The sequence below is a fragment of the Aulonocara sp. 'chitande type north' Nkhata Bay genome, linkage group LG16 (assembly GCF_057382095.1).
Source record: "Aulonocara sp. 'chitande type north' Nkhata Bay isolate Kocher_YH1m ecotype deep benthic linkage group LG16, A_spYH_male_GT1.1, whole genome shotgun sequence".
NCBI classification, from domain to species: domain Eukaryota; kingdom Metazoa; phylum Chordata; class Actinopteri; order Cichliformes; family Cichlidae; genus Aulonocara; species Aulonocara sp. 'chitande type north' Nkhata Bay.
In genome coordinates, this window is record NC_141359.1 from 1,074,939 (window position 1) to 1,100,833 (window position 25,895).

Below are 25,895 nucleotides of genomic sequence, written 5' to 3' on the forward strand. Positions count from 1 at the left end.
TCGGCGAGTACTCTAGCTCGCCGCGCAACGGCTACGAGAAGAGCTAAACGATCAGCGGTCCGCCACAGTTCCAATTCCAACAGTCGTCGATGGAACAGTGTTTTTTGCAGAGAAATTAACTGGTTGGCACGCCGTAAGCGTGTAACCAAATCACAGCCCATTACCTCGACCGACATCGACACGTGCGAAACCACCAAGACTCTGTTCAACATCAACGCCTGCGAAGTGCCTCTGCGGTTGTACCACCACCATCGCTCATTTGTCACTGTAGCGGATTGTCATTACATGCGTCTCGCGTGACCGCCATGGACAAGTACGAAATTGTTGCACAGGTAGGCGAAGGGGCATATGGTGTTGTGTACCACGTTAAGTGTCGCGTTACCGATCAACGCTATGCGTTGAAGTGCCACCGCAATTACAAAGACGGCAGTATGACGGACTCCACCGTCCGGGAACTGTCTTGTCTATCGGCTTTGAGAGGCCATCCTAATATAGTGGAGACGCTGGACTGTTTTCTTCACGATGGCGAGATAACAACGCTCATGCCCTACCTCCCTTTAACGCTGTTTGAGGTGATCTACCAGGGTTGCTGTCACTCGGGCCTGTTGCCGATTACGTTTATCGGCCGTTTCTCTCTGGAGATCGCCGACGCTGTGTCTTACATGCAACATGATACACAGAGATCTGACACCCGCTAACGTGTTGCTCACAGCGGACACGCTAACCGTGAAGGTGGCAGATATGGGCCTTTCTAGGTATGCTGCGAAGTCCATGAGTTCTGGGTTGGTAACGGAGTCCTACAGAGCCCCGGAATTATTTGACACAAAGAAGAAGGGTATCGCGCAGTACACCTGCGCTATCGACATGTGGAGCCTGGGCGTGCTGATAGTAGATGCCATGGAGGCGACGATGACCTTTCACAGTAAAAACTTTCCAACGTGTAAAATCATCAAGGAAACTCTCGGCCGCGACGACCACGACGAGGAGAGCTTCTGGAATCCCATGCGTGTAATGCCCACCCTGATGCGGTGTACGGCGGTGAAGAGAATCGCGTTGGCATTGCTGCAGTACGACCCGAAGCGCAGACTCACTGCGCGGACGTTACTGGATGACAGTAGATGGAAACGGATTGCCGCCGCGATCACCGATGTTGATATTGACCGTGTGAAACGTTACGCTGGCATTCAGCGCACAGCCTGTAAATCCCGCTAGTGTGCATTTATGTTGCGATGTGGGGACGCGCATATGTATGTGTATATGTTTGTGAATTCATCCAATAAAGCATCTCACACTCTCTTTTGTCGTTGGTCAGTCGTGTTTGTTTTATTTGCGTGGAAGACAAGATTGTTATGCATACAACCAGAGTCCATATAATAACCACATGTTGACACCGAGCAGACCCCCAACGGCATCGTTGTTCATATGTAGAGACACGCAAACAGCGGCACGAGCAACACTTTGGCGTCGAGTCCTCCGTTGCGGCTGGCGTCGGAACGGCAAACGTTGACTTTGTTGATCGTGGCTTCTATCCTGTCAACTGTGAACATATACCATGGTAATTAGTTTATATATTACACAAACATACACACGTGTGGCATTCGGCGGGCTTACGTTTGGCTAAAATGGCATACAGCTGCACCTTGGTGGTGTCCACGGGCTGCAGGGGGACCAATTTGGGTATGGCAATGCGGCAGTCGTCTGTGCACACTAAGGATGAAAAGAGTGCATTGTTTTTTACTTGACACCCCATCCAACATCCAATGCGATATCGTGATATCGCAGAGGGGGGTTGGGGGGGGGGGGGGGGGGGGGGGGGATATGTGCTTACTACGTACAGTGAGTGGTAGTCTGCGGTGTCATGTGCTCGGGTTCCTCTGCCGTGCTCCCAGTGGCAGGATCATCGATTGGATCAGCGTCATCCGGATTACCGTCGAGAGACCGACTGACTTGTGAACAGGACTGATCCGCTTCAGCACTTCGCCGTGTGTAAATGAAATACTTGTAGTTTACATTGCCGCGCCCCACAAACGCCGTACCGTTTGGGGTTATAAAACAGCCACCGGTCAGCCTTTGTGTTGGGCTCATAGTGTGGTTCCATATCTCTATTACACGCCAGATGTCGGGAGTCTCAACGTGAAACTTGTAAATTGCGCCGACTCCATCTAGCGGAGTGATAACTGCTGTGCTGTCTGTTACGCTACATGGCGTCCTTCCCGTTCCACAGCGCGCCTTTGACGTGTAATAATATATACCTCGATCGATTGGGTTTGCGATGACAGTGAATCTCGCCCCGCCTAACACATATTGCCCTTCGTCATTGCATGTAAGAAATCGAATGGTGACCTGGTACCCCAATCTAGTGTGTGTCACTTCATACAGATGGTGGCTAGCTGGCCTGACGACCTGACCGTTTTTTTGAAAGACAGAAGTAGGACTTTCCAAATAGCCAGGTAATGAGAGCGAATAAGACAGTTTCCCAAATACAGCTAGTTGTTCTTGGCCAGCGTAGCCAATCGCACTTTGGTTGCAACACTCCAGCCAAAGTGCTAGCAGGCTGACTAGCACTCGAACGCAAGCTTTTGACTGCCACATGTTTTCCAGCAAACCCACTTGCAATCGACGAACACACCGGTAGTCTTGGGGCTTTATACCCTTGTGAAAGGGTTCGGTGAGTGAGTCGGACCAACTGAGAACGAGCAACCGCCGACCTAAAATGCTGACAGAGACAGAGTTTTTGTTCGGTACACACCGTTCTGTTTTTTTTCCCACTGAACATGGTGTATAGTATATGCATTTTTTGTATGCTGCGTACTTTATACATCAAGTGGTACATATGTTGGTCGGTACACTGATGCTTGTGTGTGTTTTTGTGTACCATGTTTTTACAGACGGCCGCAAGACTGGCCGACCTAGACGCCAGGAGCGGCCGACCTAGACATCGGGAGCGGCCGACCTAGGAATATGCTGGCTGCACGTATGGAACACGAGGATGACTTACGGTGCACTTGCTCCGAGACCCAGCTCGCAACTATGGAGAAGAATGACACCCGGTCGGTCTGGGTTTCACCTACACAATGTGCCCACGGTGACCATGTGTCGCTTTGCGACGGCATTGCGATCAGCCGCAAATACCCCGATGAGAAGCATCCTTCTAATCGGTGGAAGAGAATATGCGGTAGCGTAGCAGCTTTGCTGAGAACCACCCCGGTGCGTTTCGAACACGGAGCCGGCTGCCTGTCTAGCTTGATCACCGAGGCCAAGGGGATCAGATTCCCCACCATACCTGAGATACTGTCGGTGGAAAGCCGTTCCGGCGTAACGGATTACTACATAGCACACAAGCTATTTGCCGCAAAGGTGGTGCATCTCACAGATGTAAAACCTTCCAACGATTTGGTCAAAGCACTGTCTTGTCGCGATGCGGTTCTTCGCTACAAGGGTGCATCGGGTCTCATGTTCACGTACCCTAGCATCATGTCGGATGAGTACGAAGGTCTGATCGCCAGGTTTCGCGGAGACTATATAATTTACACGGGCGACTTGCGTTTCACCGGACACCGGACTGAGGTGCTGAAACAAATCATCTGGTGTTTCACCGAGCTCATACGTGTCAGCTTCGCAGGCTGGTGTGGGACATCGCACCCAGGGCATCTGGTGCTTTACACGAGAAGGAAACTACACTAAGTCCCTCCGTTAAGAGTTGTGTGCCTCTGTTGTTGGCGGAACGCAGAATGTCACATGTTTCTCTGTACTATAATACGTTACGTGTAACCTCTTGAATAAAGCCGTTGAGATGTGTGTACAATGTGGACCGTGTCATTGTTTCAGGCCTTATTTCATTTTGACTTTGATACATTGAGTCGTGATGATATGGTTATACTTTTGCAGGTGGACAAATGTAGACAAACACCCAAGTACTCATGCTTAACCTAACATCTAGCTGTCACATAATGTACGAGTCACGCGTCAGTTATCAGACGCGTGTGGTTTGAACAGCACACGAATAAATAAAGATGGGACATTCAACACGTTGTTCCACGGTGGTCGTTTATTATCAAATGTGATACAAAAACATAAAGCATGCAAATTTCATCGTTCGCAGGTCAGTGTCACGACAGAATCATCGACACATAATCACTTGCGAGACACTAGACGGGTTCCGTTTGGCATTTATTTGGAGGACAGTTGCGGTCTTCTTCGGAATGGCTTTCGTGTCTCCCCAAGTTGGGGAGCCCTGCGGTGTGATCTCACCGCGGCACTTTTTCTCAGTCGCGATACGCCGCCAACCACTCGTACTCGTCGCTGCCAGTCCACTCGGCCCTTGATCGTTCTCCGGGAGACTGTCTCGGCGGCGGATGAGGATAGGCTTCCTCTAGTTCACGAGTACCTGTCGGGGGCTTTAACTCTCTGCGAACAACGGGACGATCCCCGTGTGTCTCGCGCGCGACCCGGTTCACGCCGGGTTTAGTGTTCCTGTTGACAGGAGGCGGTGGCGGCAACACCACAGGTCGTCCGCCGTCGTAGGAAGCAGCCTCGCGGTCTGACGTTACTTGTAAGTCTCCCATCATATCGCAGATTCCTCGAGGATACGAGGCCTCTCGGTCGGCCGTTTCCAAGCCTCTGATCATGTCGTAGTGATCTTTATCTACCGCGCGCTCGGTCGCCTGCTTTCTGCAATACCGCGTGAGCGACTCCATGTTCGGAAACACAAAGCGATCGGGCGGTTCGATGCCAGAAGACAAGACATACTCCACGCATTTACCGTCTGGATCTCGAAACACAATCCGAGCGGTGGACCCACTGCCAGAAGACAAGACGTACTCTGTGCACGTCTCGTCTGGGCCGACTGTGTATTTCCAGATGCAACCCTTGCCTTTAGTGAACAACTCGAACGTGGCTAGGTCGCCGTCGGGGCCATGCGTCAGGGCAACATACCCCGGTCCCGGCTTAGACATTGCAGAAAAGCATTGGGTTCTGCTTGGGAAGTAGGGAGTCGCACCGGAAACGACGGCACTTCGCCAAGTGGCAAAGACGCACCTGTCACGTTAAGGTGCTCCGCCATGGTGTGATGCTAGATACATATATGTCCACCGTGGATACACTGAGTTGTAGGATGTGCACGACTAGTTGTCCGACGAGTGTTAGTACTGTTTCATCGGTACGTGCGGTCTAGCCTACGTGGCGGACATTAACATCGTGACTCTGATGCACATTCTTGTGAACCAGTTGTGTTTTACACGCAAGGTGAACAGCGTTTCGTTGCGATCGTGTTCCACCAACCATCGAGCCCCAAGCGACTCCACTCGATCCCGTAGGTCAACGCCGTTGTTCTGGTCCGTTATAAAATATTTCTCGTACATCGGACTGAGGTACACCAACAGCGGATCCCCGTCGCGAATCTCAATGCCGCACACGTCCCTTTCCTCACACACGTGTAGCTCGCAGCCAGCGAGTTCGTCCGGTTCACCCTGCACGGGCAGCGGGTAGTTGGCATACAGATTATAGAACCTCCCATTGCTAGACACGCTAGCGCGATCGCATATGTGGATGAGGTTGGAATAGGCCGACGCGGACTCCCTTATCGTTTGACCACACAGCTCCGGATTGCTGGTCCACAGCGATAGTGCTACACTGCGGTTTCTAGCTCTGATAGACCGGAATTTCATGTCCTCCGAACTACTTGTCACGTACACCAAATCACCTTCGCTGGTTAACCAAAAGGCCCAGATCCACGTCGTTGGGCAGCTCGCTCGTCATCATAAGTCTGTTTCGTTCGACCAAATCTCTATCGGTTAATGCATCCCCTCCGTTGGTGAAAATGTAGCCGTTGTCGGTAGGTGTACCCGAAAACAACCAGCAGTATCTGAAGTATATTTTATTCGGAAGGACAAACTGCATCACAGAGGCCTTGGTGGGACACCTCAGTTCTTTTTCCGTGTGACACAACGCAGGACTATTTGCGAGAAGTGGAGCAGGACAGAGTTCCGCGCCGTCGTCGCGGACGAAATAATTGTCGCTTCCGTCCGCTCGACGCTCACCGGCTGTGGCGATGCTGCACCGCGGTGCGCTGTCCCCGTGCGCGGAGGAAACCCAGTGGCTGTTGACAGAGTTCACCAGGGATCCCATCGTTACATCTCAAGCGGCTCCGATCGGGGTGTCGGTGGACTGTATCCGAATCAGACTGTCCAAGATGACGAGAGACAGCGAGAAGGACAGGGAACACACTGAAACGATGGCCAAGTACACGCAGTTGCTCACGAACCGCACAGCGCAAGCCCTTTTGATACAGCGGCTCAGCTTAGAAGGAACTCGGGCGAGAATGCGGACTTTGCAAACGACCAACGCCCTTAGTAAGCAGGACTCGCATTCTGTCATGTGCAGATTCGGCCGCATGATCGACCGGGTGTTTGAATATTTCCGAGTCAAAGACATGAGATTGGAACCCTTTCAAATTGAACTCCTGCGAGGTGTGGTGTTAGGTGTTACGCTCACTCAACTGGGTGACAATCTCTACAAGTACAAACACGCATTAGTGTCCAAAGTCGGACTAGCTCCCCTGGGATCCGAGGCGTACGACCACGCGAAACCCACGCAAAGTCACTGGTATCACATAGAGAAGGACTTTCAGCGTTACGCAAATCCGTACACGCTTTGCCTAGCACCGAGGCAGTGCGGCAAGAGTCTGATGATGAGACTGCTCCTAGCATCTATGTTGTTGCACTTGGACATCAACGTTATGGTCCAGGCTCAAAATAACCACATCAGAATCAGAATCAGAATCAGAATCAGAAAGGGGTTTATTGCCAAATGTTGTGCAGGTTTACAACATTAGGAAATTGCTGCGGTGCTTCAGTGCAAACATACTGTCATAATTGCGATTAAATAGACATGAAAAAAAATAAAAGTAGGAATAAGAATTAAAAGTGCTATGTAGAAAGATATGTGCATGAGATATACATGAGATATATACATAAGAATAAGAATTAAAAGTGCTGCGTAGAAAGATATGTGCACTACGTTGAGATTGGGTGTAGAATCTGCCATGGAAGAACTGCAGAGGTTGCCGTTGTTCAAGGAGGAAGAGAAACCAGTCGGCGTGTACGGCAGTCCCGAGAATAGGATCTACAGATTTCGCGATGGATACAAGGGCTCGGCTTTTATCCACTTCCTCGCTTCTAGTAACGACGTAGGTATCGCCGTGTTGGTTTCGACGTCTTGTCAACTTGACCTCATTTCTGTTTCTTAAAGCTTTTTCTTGTTCTTGTTCTTGTTCTTGTTCTTGTTCTTGTTCTTGTTCTTCTAATTCTTCTTCTTCACACACCCACACGTGCATATGTATAAAAACCGGGTAAGTGGCATACACACGGTAAGTGCTATGTTGCTACAGTTTCTGCACAAACATAACCTTCCAGCGCACCGATGGACATGGACGCCGAGCCCGCTGTTGCGAACAAGACGACACCTAGTCTACAGGAACACTGCTTCTTGACAAGAGGAGCGGAGGCCAATGTGTGGCACCTGTGGAATTCGTCTCGTTCGGCCTTAGCCTTACGCAAAGACGACATCGCCCGTGTCCACGCGGTGAGGTCGGACATGGAACGTATCACGTTCTGTCAAATACGTATCGTGCGAGACATGGCGGTGCCCGGGTTGAAGGATCGTCGGTGTGCGGCAGGCCATGACATAGAGCTCCAAGAACCTCTCGCCGATGCCTCGCTTGCTGCCACTGACAGCGAGCTGGTACAAATGTGTATGTCGAAGGGAATAAAATGTGCTGCGTTCATGGAGCATTACGTTAAACGCGCTGACACCGAGGAACTTGACCTGGGTGAACGCATGCATTCGCTGTTTGTTTGCGTGACACGAGAAATGCTGACCAGGAAGTACGATATTATGCACCATTACCCACTTTTCAACCGGATGATGAGCATGTACTATGTGGAGAAGGACACCACAGCCCCCCCCTTCGCTGCAAGATGTAATCGACCACGGAGGGCTGTTGGACAAGAGTGTTGGTGAACACGAGTCCTTACACGGACTTTCGGTCACGGGCCTGGACCACCTAGCCTTCAAACGTTGGAATTACCCTTACGTGAAGGACAACTCGCTAGACGTGACCTGTGGCGAAGACGAACCAGCTGAACCGGCTCAGGTTACACCGGAGCTAAAGTTCGAACTGCAGTACGATCCCAAGTCCGAGTCACTTACGTCCGACCGCACCTTTGTGAACAGAGATTCAGTGGCGGAACGGGAAGTCAAACCGACCGATGGGGTACACCAACGCCCCACAACCCCGGTTAACCGTTTCTAACGACGCACGCGCCCTCTCACACCGCGCCTTCACAGCAGCGGGTGGAACACAACGGCACGATGCACTGGTTCAATAACCACCCGGGGACTTTGGCGGACAGACCCGCGGCGTTCCCTTACAGGTTTGCCGTGCACGTGGGACAAGGTGTCACGTTCAACGATCTGATCCAGTACTGCGTGACGCGAGAACCGCAGGCTCAGATTGGATCGCTGCCGTCGCGTAGAGAATGGGGCTCTGTGAACCCAGTGCTGCTTATGGAGGACAATGTCGATCCTGCTACCGGGAAGACTACGCATTCTTATGTCGTAACATCCAGAGGACACCTCAGCGAGCTGACGACTCGGCCTTGTTACAATGAGGTCTTTCTGCCCGGAAGACCAGTGACTCGGTTGAATCTAGATGTGGACATGAAGTGTTGCGCATCGTGTCACGCACGGTACACGGTGAAGGCCAACTGCGCGACGAGACGCAAGGTTAGCCGAGCGATGGCGAGTAGTTTGTTGTTGGTGGTAGCCGAGTCGTTACTGTCCATGGTGAACGCAACACCAACGGCACAAAGGGCCCAACGGCCCAATAGCCCTGATGACGTAAGCCTGAAGGAGCTCACGAGAGCAATCGGTAAAGTGGCCGTGTACATCAGATCGTCGTCCGTGCAATCTAAGTTGAGCCTTAGGATGCTGTGGTATCTGCCCGTGGAACTGTGCAGTGTCCGTGGCATAGAGGCGTACAGGCCATTATTGCAAGAAATGGAGAAGGTCTCTCTGCGCTACCTGTTACTTTCGTACCCAGAGGAGACATGGGCCTGCAGCCTGTGCGATCTGAGCAAGGCGATATCGCAGAGCGCCTCAAAGAACGACGTTCGCTGTTTGCGACTGAGCGCAGACGCGCCTCGCAAAACGACAAGGCGTTCGGCCATCGACAAGGCTCCGTATTCCTTCAGAAAATCAGTGCGATTGCCCAACTGTTACAAACAGGGCACCGGATTCGAATACGTAGAAACGTTCAACGATCAGATCAATCTCCCCGGGTCCGGGTTCGACCATCATCTTTCTCTTTCTGTGGGACTTTCCTCCAATCCCATCGCCGACGATGTCACGTTTCTGGGTGACCGATTCGTGGACTTACTGAAAGAACACCAGGGGTTGCCTGCAATCCAATTCGACGCCGAAGACAGCCCCGACGGCGAACGGGTGGAGAATGAGGCTAAACGACTTATGGATTTGTGGGGGGTGCCTGTGACTGTTAGGCAAACTGGAACGGGGTTGTTCTGCGTGCAAGCCACGGACAAGTCGACGACGTACCCGTGCCCCAAACATAACAGAGTGCACTCTACCTCTAAACTCAGCGCTCTCGTGTTTGCTACACAAACCAAACACAAATGTTTTGTCACTTAACAGTAATAATGCGTTTGGTGTTTGTTATGTACAACAAATAAAGAATCCACTGTGGAAACACTCGTGATTGCTGTTATTGAGTACATGTCTGAAAGCAATAATAAGTAAGAGAGACACACCGTGATATTACTACAAAATATACAGTTTATTCAATTCAGGAAACACAAAGGTACACGCATACATTGATCACAAAGTACATCATTGACATTAGAAAATATGCTCTCAGCACAGATCATAAAACAAAATAAGTAACACGGCTATCGTCGTAACCGCATACTCATGCAGTACGTGGAAGATGTGGCATTAAAGCCCTCATGCGTCTAACGTCGGTGTAACATGAGCAAATGGGACGATGACAATATACAACAAAGCCGACAACAGGCAAAAGTAGTAGGCCGACGACAGCTACGATCGCGTGGATCCTGGCTCGATCTGCTGATGTAGAAAAAGCAACAAGGTCACCGCAAACACATACACACACAAAGCGACCAACTGTGAATTGTACACAGAAAGGTCTGAGTGTTGTTCTCACCGTTTGTTGGAGTAGTGTCTCGATGATCTGCAGTTGTTAGATTTTGCAGCGGTGCCTCTGTTGTCGAGTTTCTGACAAATGTCAAATCTAAACGCCAAGAAAAAAAAAAGAGTCAACGCTCATCATCACACTGTAGCCTGTGTGAGTGAGCTTGGCACCACACAACACCTTCACCAACAACACCTTCAACAACAACAAAAAAAAACATTTGCTCTCACCGACTACAAGTTCGACAATCGCAAATTTCACCCGACTCTGTAGCTTTGGTACAAAACAGCGGTATCTGCCTGCGTCTCCCTCGGACACATTCGTAATCTTGAGGGAAATGTTCCCATGTTTCATGGCGTCCGCGAACAACTGCGTCCTCTTGAGGTACGACGCGATCTTCATGTCGGGAACATCGTTCTTGTCTCTGCATAGGTGAACGTACTCCACTCGGCTGAGCCGGTCGGACGGGTCAGGTTTGAGGTCGAGTCTGGACCACTCCACCGTCAAACCCCGGACGTCGAACGTGGGCTCCAGGTGACACGGCAGCACCACAGTGTCACCCGGAGCGGCTAAGGTGGGAAGATTCGAACCAACCACCAGAATCTCACCTGGACAGAGACAGAAAAGCATACACCGTAAACTAACAGCTACACAGCTCCCTGTGTTTAAGTCTTCGCAAGGTTACGTTTAGCGACATTGTAGACATAACCGGGGTCCTGATATTATAACACACGCTTTGTGTTGTCATGAATGAATAAAAATGCCGTTGATCAACCAGCATTCGCTTGTTGTCGCTGCTTCACAATAAAGAAGAAGACCACGCTCAATGAGTACAGGTTTCTTTTTATTTGGTTCACATGTGGAAAACACAATATCAAGATGTACTACAGCATTCAGATGGAGTGCACAGAACACCGCGGACACACAACATTAGATCAGGCCCCTCACGATACACATAAACGACCATTACATGAACGAAACGGCCGTTAGAACTTGTGCATCTTGCCACGCCTGATGTTCTGTGGCGGTCCGGTGAATCGAGCCGGCGGCTGGGGCGTTTCGCATTCAGTGAAATGGTAGACCCTCTCGGCACAACGCGCCAGAGGTCCGATGGGTAACTCCATCCACGCCGGATCGTCGGAGTTCAACATGGGACTTCTGTATTTTACGTCGATAAGCAGTCCCTTTGTCCCACGCACGTTGCCTGTGGTGCAAATGTACTTCTGTCCTTTATGCCCACATCTATTCAAATCACGGACATAGAACGCAGTGAGATTGCCGCCGAGTGTCCGCAGCTGGGTTTCGTCTGTCACAATGACATTCATGATAGCGCAGGCACTTGTTAGGGTGATCACGGGACACAGTCTGGGTTCGTGCTCTGCAGACTTCAACGACGCAGCGTAACGTAACCTGTGTACCTCGCCAGCCATGGTAACGCCGGAAGACTCTATGTCGTTTCTACTGTAACTCACAATGGTGCGCGGCGTGTGTTTCACCGGGGCGTCGGGCGGCGGTCTGTCGATTACATCGACGTGGGACACTGCGGCAGTCTCTGTGTCGTCGCGGCTTGCGTTGTAGTGCGCGATGATATCGCGAAGGCCCTTGCTGACCTCTGCTGTGTCATTGGCAATTGCAACCAAGCTGTTTTCCGTTGCCGCGATGATGTCGCGAAGTTCCCTGCTGACTTCTGCTATGTCATTGGCAATTGCAACCAAATTGGTCTTTGTTCAATTAATTTGCTCTTCCACTTTGGCAACTAGGATTAAAGTGTGCAAATCTAGACCTAATGTGGATGTTATCGTAGCCAAGCCCGGGGAACGTTTATTCCTATCCGTGCGTTTTGACGGCGCGTCGGCCTCGGCGATGTAGTCGTAGTCGTCGGTCTCCGACGGGTCTTGTAGGCTTACATTGTACCAGGACGCGTGCATGTCCACAATCAGTCTATTGCCCGCAGTCCAAGCGCACCAGGATACGTTGACATCCCTGTGCTTTTCCGCTTCTGAGACGTCTATCTTCAAATCCAACGAAAACATTACATTTTTAGAATTTAGGGTAACGTACAACACGTCGTCGTACCAAGAGGATGCAATCACGCCAGACCCAGAGTACTCCCCGGACATCTGTACGGCTTTCGCTAACCCTAAACCCGCCAGGCTGAGTAGAGTTGGCTCTGCTGTGAAAGGTGTCGCCGTGACGTTTCTGCTGAACGGTGGGGGTTTCTGTGGAAGCAAGGTGTTTTCGGGATCAACAATCGTGTAGCCTAAGAGCCACGTTCCGTTCTCCGCTCCTACGGGGAGAGGGCCTTTGCACGTGGTAGTTAAATCTCCTCTGTTGAATACGCAGGGAAATGTACCCGACCAATGCTGAGTGGTGTACTCCGAGCAGTTGTCCGATTTCATGGAGATCTGAGTCTCGTCCACGGCGTAATCAGCTACGATATGGGCTGTCATCCTCCAGTCGCATCTCGGAGGACTAGGCCCCAAACGCCACCTAACGATCGACTTGTGTGGATCGTACACTGTCACCTGTCGCATGGTAGGGTGTGTGTTCAGACCTGCGAGCATGGTGGCGTGCAGGGATCCTCGGTTGACGATCCCGCCACATTTTCCGGCGATGGCAAGCACAAGAACCGCTACCGTAAAGTGTAAGCGTGCCATCTGTGTTCGAGTGGTCCTCACCAAAACCTTGTGCGCGTATCCCCTAGGTAGCCTGTGCATCCAGAGCACAATTGACCCTGAAGTTTTTTTGCCTCGGTCGGGAAGGGTTTATCTATACCGCAGTTGGGGAGAAATCTACAGCCTGGGGCGGCTAGGTTTGTGCTGTAGGTCGGCGGCTCCAAACCCGTAGGTCGGCGGCTCCAAACCCGCAGGTCGGCGGCTCCAAACACGCAGGTCGGCGGCTCCAGACCCGCAGGTCGGCGGCTCCAAACCCGCAGGTCGGCGGCTCCAGACCCGCAGGTTGGTCAACCTAACGATTACACCGAAGAGCTGTGTGTAGTGTTTCAATAAATCTAATCGTGTGTAGTGTTGCAATAAATCACGCTGTGTAATTGTGGTGTCTTTCAACAAATAAATAAAAATAAAGACAACTTTCACTTACAACTCACCATGCCTCAAAGGTTCTTTATTTGTTTTTGTTTGTTTTTTTTACATGCACAATACACAGCTCAACATGAAATAAAAAAAAAAAACAACGATACACAGACGTACGAGACAAAGGGTTAAATCTATTGCATCTATCGTCCATTCACAGTATCCCACTTTGGCTCCGCTTTCGCCTTGTGTACGCCATCCCTAGTGCGTGAGGGCGAAGAGTCGACGTGTCGGAAAATAACCTCGACCAAATCCGCCGGATAAGCGTGGAGCTGATCGCGAGTATGGTACCGTTTTCCTGGTGCACCAGGCGACGCTTTAGTGTGAGCCCTCGGGCCTCTCTGGGCCACTTCTACATGTCTTCCTCCCACCATGCTAGCACACCTCCGGCCGACCACCAAGATACCCTCATCCAAACATGTGCCCTGCACAAAACGTGTCCTTCGAACCAGCAAGTCATCCTTCCCGGTTCCCTCTGGCACGATACAATATGCGGCCACCCGGACGATTACACACCTATGCGCACGTTAGTCGAACCCCCCGCGTAGACGGCATTAGTCGACACCTTGAACGAGCTGACTAAACTCTGGATGGCGAGTCTGACCGAGGAAGAGTTTATGAAACTATGCAAGTACTTTTCACCGTCTACGATATCCGACGAGTGCGGCAAGATCGTCGCGGACCGTTTGTTTGCCGATGGGTCGAGGGTTGCCGAACATCTGTACTCTGCCCTAAACACATTGTCTTTGCTCGACGCGACAGCTAGAATGCACAAAGACATATTGAAACCGTTTATGTCACCCGGACTGGATCCTACCAGTGTTGGAATTGAATTGACACACGAAGACCCTTTAACGGTAGACGTTTTCGGCAACACGCTAATCGTACAGGCCCGCACAACCATACCGCTGGGCGGTGAGCGCATTTTCAGACCCACGGACGTCAAGTGGTACAAAGTGCAACGTGTCTCGCCTATGCAAACGACATCCCCTCTATTGGTGTCCGCGACCGGCTCGACCGTAAACCGCGTGGATCGCAGATGTGATATCGCCAAGGGTGCCAAGTGGGATAAGGACTACGCACGGGGCTTCTTTGTCTACGTGTTTGACATTTCGTTGATCATCAAGCCTCCGTCTCTCCGTGTATTTAGACACGTGGAAGTGGATTTGCAGTACGACCGGGTTGGCCCTGATGGCAACGTTACAGAAAGTACAATCACACGAGGAATACATTTGAAATATGTTTGGAAACACAAACGACACGCCGATTGCCATTGCGCGAACACGGCGGACTACACGGACCGCAACGGGCCTTGTTCACCCAGCTGTGTGCCGTTCTCGCGCGTGATCTCAGGCCTGCCCGGCACCAACAACGATTGGAAGCTAGAGGTTTTTTACAATCATGCATAATCTACGCTGGGACGGAGCAGAGTCGTACACGGATCCGTCAAACCAAACACCGAGATCTTCTGCGTCGTCACACCGGCGGTTTTTTCATCTTGGCAAGGACCGACCGCAGAAGCACCCTCCGCTCCCTTGGACTTGATGCGATGAGATGTCACACTGCTAGAATTTAACATTCTCACAATCGGGGACGCGACCGTGCTGCCCACGGACCAAGACAGCGTTGCGAGGGCATCTAAGTGCACCCGTATACCGGTGAGGTCACTCGAGGGGGCTCTGGCGAACGGTGAGCTGTGTGTTCCTAGCGCGGTTAAGCACGGTATTGCGATCATCAATCGCCAAGGGTGGAGGACTGCAATCGGAGTGAAACTCCGAATATGCATGAATATGCATAGGTTCATTTAACATATAACGTCTACATTCACACAAAGAGTACCTTGCCTGTGTGTGTGTGTGTGTGTGTGTGTGTGTGTGTGTGTGTGTGTGTGTGTGTGTGTGTGTGTGAGGTCAAGATGTGACCCTGTGAAGCCTCCCCAAGGCTGGCGCCTAGAAGTCTAGCAGATTTATCTAAACAGAAAAGCACTTAGACTAAAACAAACGTAGCTACGTTAATCCTACCATAAAACAATAAGACAAGATGCGAACTTTTCCCATGCCCCCAAGATGCAGCCTCTGTAGCCTGTTAAAGATCACACAACTTATCACTACACAATTGATTATACACCTCTTAGGATGAGACATTCTTTCAATCTACAAATAATTATATACTTCTAAGCATATATGAGTAAATATTTCTAAGCATAAATGACAATCAACAATACAAAACCTATCATTCCCCCCTTTTTGACCTTTATGCTAGAAAAGTTCCCAGTTATGAATACCTCATGTCTGACAGCTTTAAGGCAAACATTGTTATATTCAGCATATGTCAAATCACCCTAAATCACTGAAAAAGTACACAGTTTAACAAACGTATTAGCAGTTATCCCATTCCTCATTGAGCTCATCTCATGGCAAACTGCATCTTACGAGCAAACAAAGAAATTGTTAATTTAATAGTGAAACTAAGAAAGTAACATTTTCAAAAACATCTCAGCTTGGTGGTGTTTTCTCCGGGTGTGCAAATCACATGTCTCTCTGCAGGGTGGTTTGAGTTCTGCAGGGCGACATAAATGTCTCTTCCAGTTGTTTCCATCATTGTCCATAGGACCAGAGTCCAAATGTATGTAGGATAAACATTCAAACATACCAGTTGGTTTTGTTGTTTGTCAACATGGGTCTCAGCTATTTCCAAAGCTGCAGACCTCTCAGCACTCTAGTTTTATGGCCTCCCATTACCCCATTCAAGCCTTCGTCCTGTGAGGGGGATATTTATGACTCCTTAATTGTCCAGGCTCTGCAGAGAAACACCTCTGTGAAAAGGGTGCAGGGTTCAGTTGTCTTACTGCTATTATGATCCCAGCAGCCTTCAGAGTGTCATCGTATGCACAGTACAGTGGCACATTAGGTGCTGTTCATAGTAAACTGCTGTCATCACCACCATAGCTTCTGGTTCCTGTGCTTTCACAGAATCATGATGTCATCCTCGAACTCCTTCTGCGCTGTCGATGGAGCTTGGCACGCTCCCTCATCCCTTGAGTTTTCATGTTCCAACGCTGCTGAAGGTTTAAGGCAGAGCACGTCGTACACCTTAGTTGTCTTCCTCAGCGTCAATATTGAATCTTTCATTTTATTTAAAATCTCCTGGAAGCTCAGTAGCACAGCTCTCTGTGTCATGTCTGCTGTGCTGAAGATGATCTCTGATCCTCCTGAAGTCTCTCCTGGCCTCAGCTCCCATCTTGTGGACGATCCTCTCAGGCACTCCTTCTCGTCACGCATAGTCCTGATTTTGGGCCTGCTGGATCTGTCTCAAAACACTCAGCTTCTCTGCCTTCCTCCTGGTTCAGCTGATTTCATGATGGGCCCCAACCAGCTTGACCTTTGACCTCAACCACTGCCTGGGCTATGCCTGGAATGTTTCTCGCTTCTCACTGCTGCACCTGTATTTCAGAAAGGCTTCTATTTGGAGAGCATGTCAACAATCATCAAACCACATTCTTTAGTTCAGTGAACTTCACTTATAGGCCATCAAAGCCTCATCTGAACATGGATGCACCACTTGCATAGATTTAATACTTGTAAATAAACAGCTAATCACACAAATCACTGCAACAATAATAGTAAACATTGTTTAATATTAATTCTGGACCCCACCTCTTGACGCATGGACAACCATGCGTCAACTCACCAAACCTGGATCCCTGTCTTAAAAACCGGCTCCACCAGGAGCCTGCATACACAAGATCTGGAAATAAAATCAAACTTCACACGTATAAACAATTATATCAAAAGAGTAATAAGCATTCAGCACGGGCAAGACAAGTGTCATGTGCAAGTTTTCTCAAATCATTAAATCACTATTATTACCATAATTCGCCTCAAACATGGATCATCCCATGTGCTCAGTTAACATCAATGTAATCTCTTATTTGTTTTACACATGTCACTTGTCCGCTTCTGCCGAATCCTCCACAGCATTCTCAGAGAAAACAAACATAAGCAATACACATTGACTGTGGTCAGACGGAGGTCAGACACAGGTCAACAGGTTCCAGAGGTGCCATAAAAACACCATAAAATCAACCATCCATTGCTGTGGAAAATATGTTATTCATATCATCAAAGTAACCGTCACATTTTCCCAAAAACACAGTGTAACAGCATCACCACTCATAACCTGTAAACACAGTTTTCCTCACACATAAACCCCAAAATCCTGTAGCAGGAAAAACATCAACCAGTTGTCCTGGTATAAATCATGTGATCAAACCACATGAAGAACTGTAATGCTGTAGAAAAGAAAATGCAAATGTTAGCGCTGCGCAGTGTGTACACACTTTCTCACAGTGATCTCTGAGCAACACAAAATAGGGAATAGCACCCTTAGTAAATGCACAGACACAGAAAGTGGCATTTCACAGGTTTAATCATCATGCACCCTCAAATGTTGCTGTCATCTTACTGCTCCTGTAAAAGGAAACACATATAGATTCATCCACCCTTTTGTCCTGTCTAGGTGGAGATTAACTTTGAGTCGTGATCAAGTCTTGTCAGCTTTTATCAGTCGGTCAGTCAGTTTGTTTTTATTTTATTTCCATTCATACATTCATTCATTCTTTCTTGGTTTCTTTCTTTGCTGATAGTGGAACCTGTCATCGCATTTAGTTTCCACTCTCAGCAAAATGACGTCATCTCAAAAAGAAAGAGAACTTTTAGATGGGATTACCTCGCTGAATCCTTTTTTAGGCTGGGACATTCATTTAATAATTGTCCCAAATAAGTGGCTTTCTCCAGAACCCATTTTAATGTGGAGAAAAGTCACTTGTGACGGCTTTCTCAACAGGTCGTATAGCACTTTCAATTCCTCACGTGCAGATCTGCTTAAAGAAAAGAAATTCACAAACAAAAATCAGTGCCTGTTCAAAAGATAAAAATGAAAAATAACAGATTATCAAACAAAACTCCCAGTGCACTGTAAAAGTATCAAAATAAAAAAGGCCTTGTTAAGTCATGACACAAACTCCTCATCTCAGGTAAATCATACCATTAGCATGGGTCATCATACCATCATACTAATCGGCAGGCTCGACTTCACAACAGAAGAAAAAATCATCAGCTAGATTCACTCCAAATCAACCATCAGCTGCACAACACACAACAGTCTAACCCTAATGTCATATTAGCTATGAGTTTAATCACCAGGTCTGTGCTCTTCACTCATTTAGGCCACAGATCTATTTTATTCAATTTTCCTTTTTCCCTTCATCATAAAACATGTGACATGCTGTCATGCACTTCACAAAAGACGTTTGTTCTGACGTATTCAGAGTTGTGTATCTAAATACAGGATTCACTCGCACATCAAAGCAGGAAACTCAGTGTTTTAGAGTTTCCACTTAACACACAAACTCCGACACATCTCATTCACTCGTGCTAGAATTCAATCACCTTTCATTAATCTAAAACCAATCAACTAATTTGCATATCAGCTATTAACCCACTAAGTTGACAGGACAACAGGAAAGCATGTTCAAAATATTATCACAAAAGACAATTTCCCTCATACAGTAAATTACTTGCTGCATCAATCAAGCAGGAAGCTTCTCCCAATTTACCATTTTAACACTAAATTTATTGTCTGATCGCTGGTTAGTCAAACCAGGATCTATTTATTAATTTTTTTCCACAAAGGTTAAATCGTTGTCCTGCAACCTAGAGAGTCATTTTTTTTTTCTTTAGAATAAATTCAGTATTTGATAACAAGTGTCTGCTAAATTGACACTATTTTAACACTGATGAAAGATAACAAGCTAATTTTCATTGCATGGGTGTTTGTGTTATTAGGCAGGTTTAATGCATGTCTGTGGAGCTGCATATCCAGCAGAGCATGTTCTTAAAGCTGCCTTTCCTACACACTTCTCTGCTATTATTTGATCATTTCTTAACTAATGTGCTATGAGTCTTCATGAGTCATTTTGTGTTTGGAATTGTTAGTAGGGTTAATGCATGTTCTGCTTGTTTGTGTGATTTTGTATGTTTCTATTTGTTTCAGACTCCTTCACAATTTTCCAACTTAAGCAGTCAGTTTTCTTTTCCCCAGGTTTGCTAACCCAAATTTTGATTTCCCACATTTAATAACAGCATTCCTCTGTGTTTCCACTTACTCTCACTCTGTTCTCATCTCACTCTGTTGTCCTCTCCCACTTTCAACAGTCCCGGCAGTTCTCCTTCAGCTTTGTCCTGTGTTCCACTGTCTCTTCTTGCCATTTTACTCCACAGGTGGCAAATGTCAAACTCCAACAGTCTCCTCAGTTCTCCTCAAAAGTTTTCTTCACATGCATAGTGAAGTTGCAGCTTGTTGGAAACACAGTGCCATTCATCCGATCAGTCAGGATGATGGGTTTGCTCTTCTTCTCTGGTGCTGTTTGTCCACATTGCTGCTGCTCGCTGAGACTTTTTGCTCAGGACTTGCTGCTGTCTCTTTATCTGCCATGTTATTGATTTGGAGCTGCATTCTTCAGGGAGGAGTGAGCACTTGCTTGTGAGGTTGAGAGACACATACACATTGCGCTGTAAATAAGTCAGCCAGAACTTGGCCTGCATGTTTCCAATGATGTTTAACTATAAATTTCTTCCGTCCGACCGCTGCATGTGGAAAATTGATTCAGGTCTGCTTTTCACCTGAAAGTGACAAACTCAGACATGTTCATTATTATCATCACTGCTTAATCAACAAACATCTCTCTCTCTCTCTGTGTGTTTGTGTGAACAATCCTTTCTTAAAAGCATAAAATGACATTGTAGTTGTTTTTCGGCTGATCAACACAAAACCTTTTTCCTATGATTATTTTTCTTCGTCTACAATGTAATTTATCTCTTTTTCACTCTTTTATTTTATTTTATTTTTTTTTTTCCTTTACAACAGCTTGTGATCCGCAAAATCACCGCTGCACACTCTCTGTTTCCCTCTCTTTGAGTAGTTCTCAGACAGCTCTCGATCTGATAATGTGTAGCTTGCCCATCAGCTCAGAAGAAAAAAAAAACTGCAACGCAACATCACACAGTAGTCGCATGCTCTGCCCACAGCGGCAAAGTCTTACACTTTCATATTCAATACAGCTTCTCCATCATGTACTTCTAGATGTTTCATACAGGGTTCACAGGTGTGCTCTATATCTCAACAATGGCTCATAATAAGACGACAGTCTTTCACACAGGACAAGTGCCTCTATGCACTTCATTAGTTTAAATATTTACCTATATCACTTCACCTCACATGTCATTGTACTGAATTTGAGCAACCACAAGCTTAATGTAGATTACTTTTAACAACTATCCACCTCAGTGGTTTGGAACACAGGCTGTTGTCGAACAGGGAAAGCTAAAGAGTTAACATTTTGTGTCAGCAAGGGGTGGGGGGAAAGCCACCCACCAGAGCATAGCTGCTGATGTGGGCTGGCCTTTTCCACACACTCCTGGCTGCTTAAGAAATCATGATAACAACAACAGCCGCTGACGTCACACACCACGCGGTCTGCTCCGCACACACTCACACAACAACAACAACAACGAGACGACGACGAAAATGACAATAACACAAAATAGGCCTACTGTCCAGCACAATCTGGACCCCGCGGAACCTCTCAACACCCCACAAAGCGGCGGAGAACCAAAAAAAGTTTGAACTGCGCAACTCTGCGACTTAATGCTTCTGTACAAAAAAACCCCACTGAGCGGCTTTGTACATCGCCCCACTTAGACGGCGAATTTTAGCCCCACTGAGCGGCCATGGACAACACCCCACTGAGCGGTGAAGACGTAATTTTAGCCCCACTGAGCGGCTACGGACATCACCCCACTGAGCGGTGAAGACGTACAGTTATAAAGTTGGACTCTAAACTTACTCGGTGTTGCTTAGCGTGTAATATCGGCCTCGAATCCCGCCGATCGCCATTCATCGAGGAGAAAGGACAGACAGCGAATCCACAGGAACTTCCTGGCTGACGTCAGTCTTTCAGCGTATCCCTCCTCCCCCCGGTGAATGCGATTCCAGGGCTCCGGCATCGAAGGACCAATTAATGATAGGTTTGTAGCATAAACCTATTCGCTGGAACGTTGAAGACAATATAATTACACTGCAAAGCAAGACACAAATAGGCAAGCTTCTTCATGTTACTCGTATACGGGAGAGAACCGGACAAAGCGCCGTCCCTTCGCTTGACCCCAGTTGCTCTCGTCCGTTCTCCCGTACCACTGTCCTTTTATTGAGGTTACATGAATATGCATAGGTTCATTAACATATAACGTCTACATTCACACAAAGAGTACCTTGCCTGTGTATGAGGGTGTGTGTGTGTGTGTGTGTGTGTGTGTGTGTGTGTGTGTGTAGGTGTGTGTGTGTGTGTGTGTATGTGTGTGTGAGGTCAAGATGTGACCCTGTGAAGCCTCCCCAAGGCTGGCGCCTAGAAGTCTAGCAGATTTATCTAAACAGAAAAGCACTTAGACTAAAACAAACGTAGCTACGTTAATCCTACCATAAAACAATAAGGCAAGATGCGAACTTTCCCCATGCCCCCAAGATGCAGGTGTGCATTCCAGGAATGCACACCAAGCCTCTGTAGCCTGTTAAAGATCACACAACTTATCACTACATAATTGATTATACACCTCTTAGGATGAGACATTCTTTCAATCTACAAATGATTATATACATACTTCTAAGCATATATGAGTAAATATTTCTAAGCATAAATGACAATCAACAATACAAAACCTATCAACCCCGACCCAGGAAGAACTGTCCGGTGCGCTAGACTGGCTGGCGCTCTTGAGGAGCGACGTTCAGATTGTCATAATCGACGTGAGCTTGGAGGAAGGCGCGCTTCTCGACTTGGATGTCGTCGGCACAACGTACGGATCTAGGTTTGACGTGAAACCGGGATTGACCTCTAGCGCATTGGCAGAGCTAATGCTCGCCAGGGGTATTCACGCCGAACTGCGCGCAGGACTGACGCCCTGGCAGACCTCCGCGGAAAACAAGTTACGGACGCTGGGACATGTGGTGTCCCGACACGGTGCGTTTTTAGATCTGACCAACGTGCGCGTCCCATTCGAAAAGGGCTGCGATACGCTCAATCCCCAGATATGACGAGCCGGAGGGTATTCCGAAGAGCACGAGCTCATCGTCGACGTGTCGGACGTTAGGCGTCTGCAACTGTCGGGCCTCTGTTTTCGACGAGCTGAGCAGACGCTCGAACAATCGAGCCGGCATAATAGTATCTCTGCCGTCTTCTGCGTACGAACTGGGACCCGATTGCGTAGGACCGCCGAATCCGACAAACAGATACAACGCACGCTCGGCGAACACATTGATGTACAGCGAACAAGAACTCTCTGTGCTCGCACTAGACATGGCCAGATGAGGTGTCTCTCGGTATGGCTTAGGCTACCTCGACTATACGTTCGCTAGGGCTAGTAGCGTGCCGCTGTTCACCGTGCTGGCCGACGAGGTTGAGGTAGCCGCCACCCGTTTCAGGACGTTACACTACCGCTACATGAGGAACCTCGCGTTTGGCGACGTGGGGTTTTTGTCCGTAGAAGTCAACGGCGTGTACAAGCTAGAGGCAGGAATGTTTTTTAGACGTGTATCGGACAAAAGTCCTCGAGTGAAAAGCTTTGTGTCGATGCCCGGTGTGCCCGAGTTGGATTCGGGCTGTCTACCGATATGAACGTAGGCTCCACTTTGCCTATCAGCAAACTCACAATGGCCAGCGCCGCACGAGAAATGAGCTACATACCACTCGAAGACACGATCTGGTTGTCTCACGCGGCCGACATTGAACAGCAGCGCAGGTCTGTCGAGTCGAAGCGAGAGGCTGGTGCGGTCGCGGAAATGCACGCGATTTCCCTCGTCCTTCAATGTCTGCAGCGCTCCAGCTCATGCCTCGCGGTGGCTAATGTGGTTGAGAACGGTTGGCCTCAAGGTGGAATCGGGTACCTCGTAGACGTTCGGGGGTTTGAGGTGGAAGCGGGAGTGGTGCTAAAAATGATCGTCGTCGCGAACCACGGAGCGCTCACAGTTACTTTGTCCTGCGACCTGAAGCCGTTCGCCTTTGGTTCTCACGACACCAGGGTCAACAGACAAGCATGTGGATACTACCGACGCGAACGCAGACCGTTGCTCGATCGGGTCGCATCCGAGATCGGAAAGATACAATCGATCAACACACGCATTGCACGCGTCATTACAGAACGGTTGTGTCACAATGAGACGTGTGGCGATGATGCCAGATCTCGTGGGGGTTATGTGATGTGGGCGAAGGACTGTGTTTCTGCAACGGAACGGCTCGCCGCTGAGGCGAACACCACAGTGGTGGCCTTTGGTAAAGTTTCGTACGAGGCTGAGGCGCGCTTACGAAGCAACGTGCCTCGTGTGGCTGCCGCCAAGAGTCGCGTCGCAGCGCTCTCTTTGGTTGCTACTGTACTGGCTTTATTAATCAATGTGGTGTGCATCGTGATGCTATATTGTGTGTACTCGGGCCCTCGATCCAGAGAACACCGATATAGAAAATTACAATGATGGCGAACGATGCAATCGCCTTACTATGCTGCTGCGCGCTGTGCGTATGCTGCAGCGGCACCGACGGAATCGCACCCAACGCCACAACTGATGCTCACACAACTACGGATGAGGAGGAGCACAGGGTCGTATTGACTCCCGCTCAGTGGAAGATACGAAGAAGCGACCCGCCTATATACGTAACGTACAACTTCGATTTGGGTCTGGATCTCTCAAAGTCGCGAATCGCACACCCTTCGTGTGCACAGATCGCATGCAAAGGACTTGTCGAATATCACACGGGATGCGACTCGTTGTGTTTGAGTGGAACCTGGAATCAGGTCGACACGCTTCTCCGGACCGCGCTCCTCGGATTCAACCGCGCGGTAGAGTCCACCGGGAAACCTGGGAGCCTTTGTCGTTATCCAGGTGGTACATGTCGTTCGTTGACACCTCGCAAAACAACAAAGTGTGTTGGTTGACTAGTTCCGTGATAACGGACAGCAGCAAAAACGACAAAATGCCTTACTGCGATTCGAGGGGATTGTGCGACCCGTTGCAACTTGACGAGACCACGATCCCCTCGTGTGAGGTCTCTGTCGCCGGTACGCTAGATTTGCTGTGTCCGATACAATGCGGAGCACGTTGCAACGGACCGGTGTGTTACGATACGCACACGGAGATGTACAGTCTTCTTACATCCCAGGAAACGTCAGCCTCCGAGCACGGCTTCAGTCGCACCGCAAAGCCCAGATTGCTCACCCGAGCGCACTCCCTTTCGAACGCAGACCTACACCAGACCCTCGCCTACGTCCACGACATAACAGTGGAAACGTCGAGTCTGTGGCAGCAAGCTCAGGATGTGCACGGTCTTATCGAAGACACAAAAACTCAAAGCCTGAAGTATATGGACAAAGTGGACCGAGCTATGCGGTCTCACTGCGAACAGCTGACAGTCGATTACCAGCAGTCCTTCGCACGTCTGAACATTATGGCTTCTCTATCTGTTGCATTGTCAATTCTGACATGTCCGTTGTTGATTCTCATTTGCACAAGAATGAGGTCCTCGGTCGAACTTACCATCACGAGACGCAGGGATATCGCGGAATACCCGCTGCTGTAACGCGCACACGTCTGCGCGTGCACAACTATTGCTTCACACCCAGCACTCTATATATTAGCCTCGCATACCGTTGGACGCATCACAATCTCACGACCAGCGAGGGTTACCATGGCAAGCGTTGTGCTGAACACACTGGCGGTTGTGCTGTTTCTCGACCTCACGCTGTGTCGAGGCTCGCCCTTGGAATCACGTAGACCTTCGGCCAACATAACAGCTAACACCCTCCAGTCCGTTATATCTGGAGAAGAGGAGCTAGCGCTGACAGCGGTTACACCCCGGCCTGCTAGCGCTGGCGACGAGGAGCTCATGCTGACAGCGGTCACGTCCCGGCCTGCTAGCGCTGGCGACGAGGAGCTCGCGACCATCGATTACGGACAGCCAACTGAGGCGAGAGACAATGATAGATATGTACAGCTGGCGTGTCCTACCGACAACGAAGACCATTTCACGACTACGGCTTGGTATACATGCTCGAACAACGATGAGTTTCAAGGGATCTATCGCATTGACAACGGCGGAGACCTGGTTACATATTCCACATGGTCACATCATTCGCCAGCGGGGATGTACAATATCACAAATAGCACTGCTCTCAGTGTAACTGAGCGTGAGGCGTGCTCACAGGACCGGGTCTATGTGTGTCGACACTGGGCGAAGGTCGGCCGGCAGAACCAATGTTGGCACTTTAGAATAAAGAACTGTACTGTGGACATGTCCCCATCCTCCCAATATCCGTGCCGGTGCACGCCGCCGAGGTCTACTGTAACAACGATTGAATCTAGCAAGTCGCCTTCTTTCACAGCTTGTGGTCTGGCGTGGTTAATGTGCATTACCACCTTAATTATCAACATGTAACGCGACGCACACTCTGTCTCTGTTGCATTGTACACCACTG

The 25,895-nt window shown here is 49.0% G+C and overlaps 1 pseudogene; it reads left to right on the plus strand.

Annotated features, from left to right (window-relative positions):
• The first annotated feature begins 305 nt into the window (after window positions 1-305).
• Window positions 306-1,212, plus strand: LOC147310742 (uncharacterized; annotated as a pseudogene).
• Window positions 1,213-25,895: the final 24,683 nt, after the last annotated feature.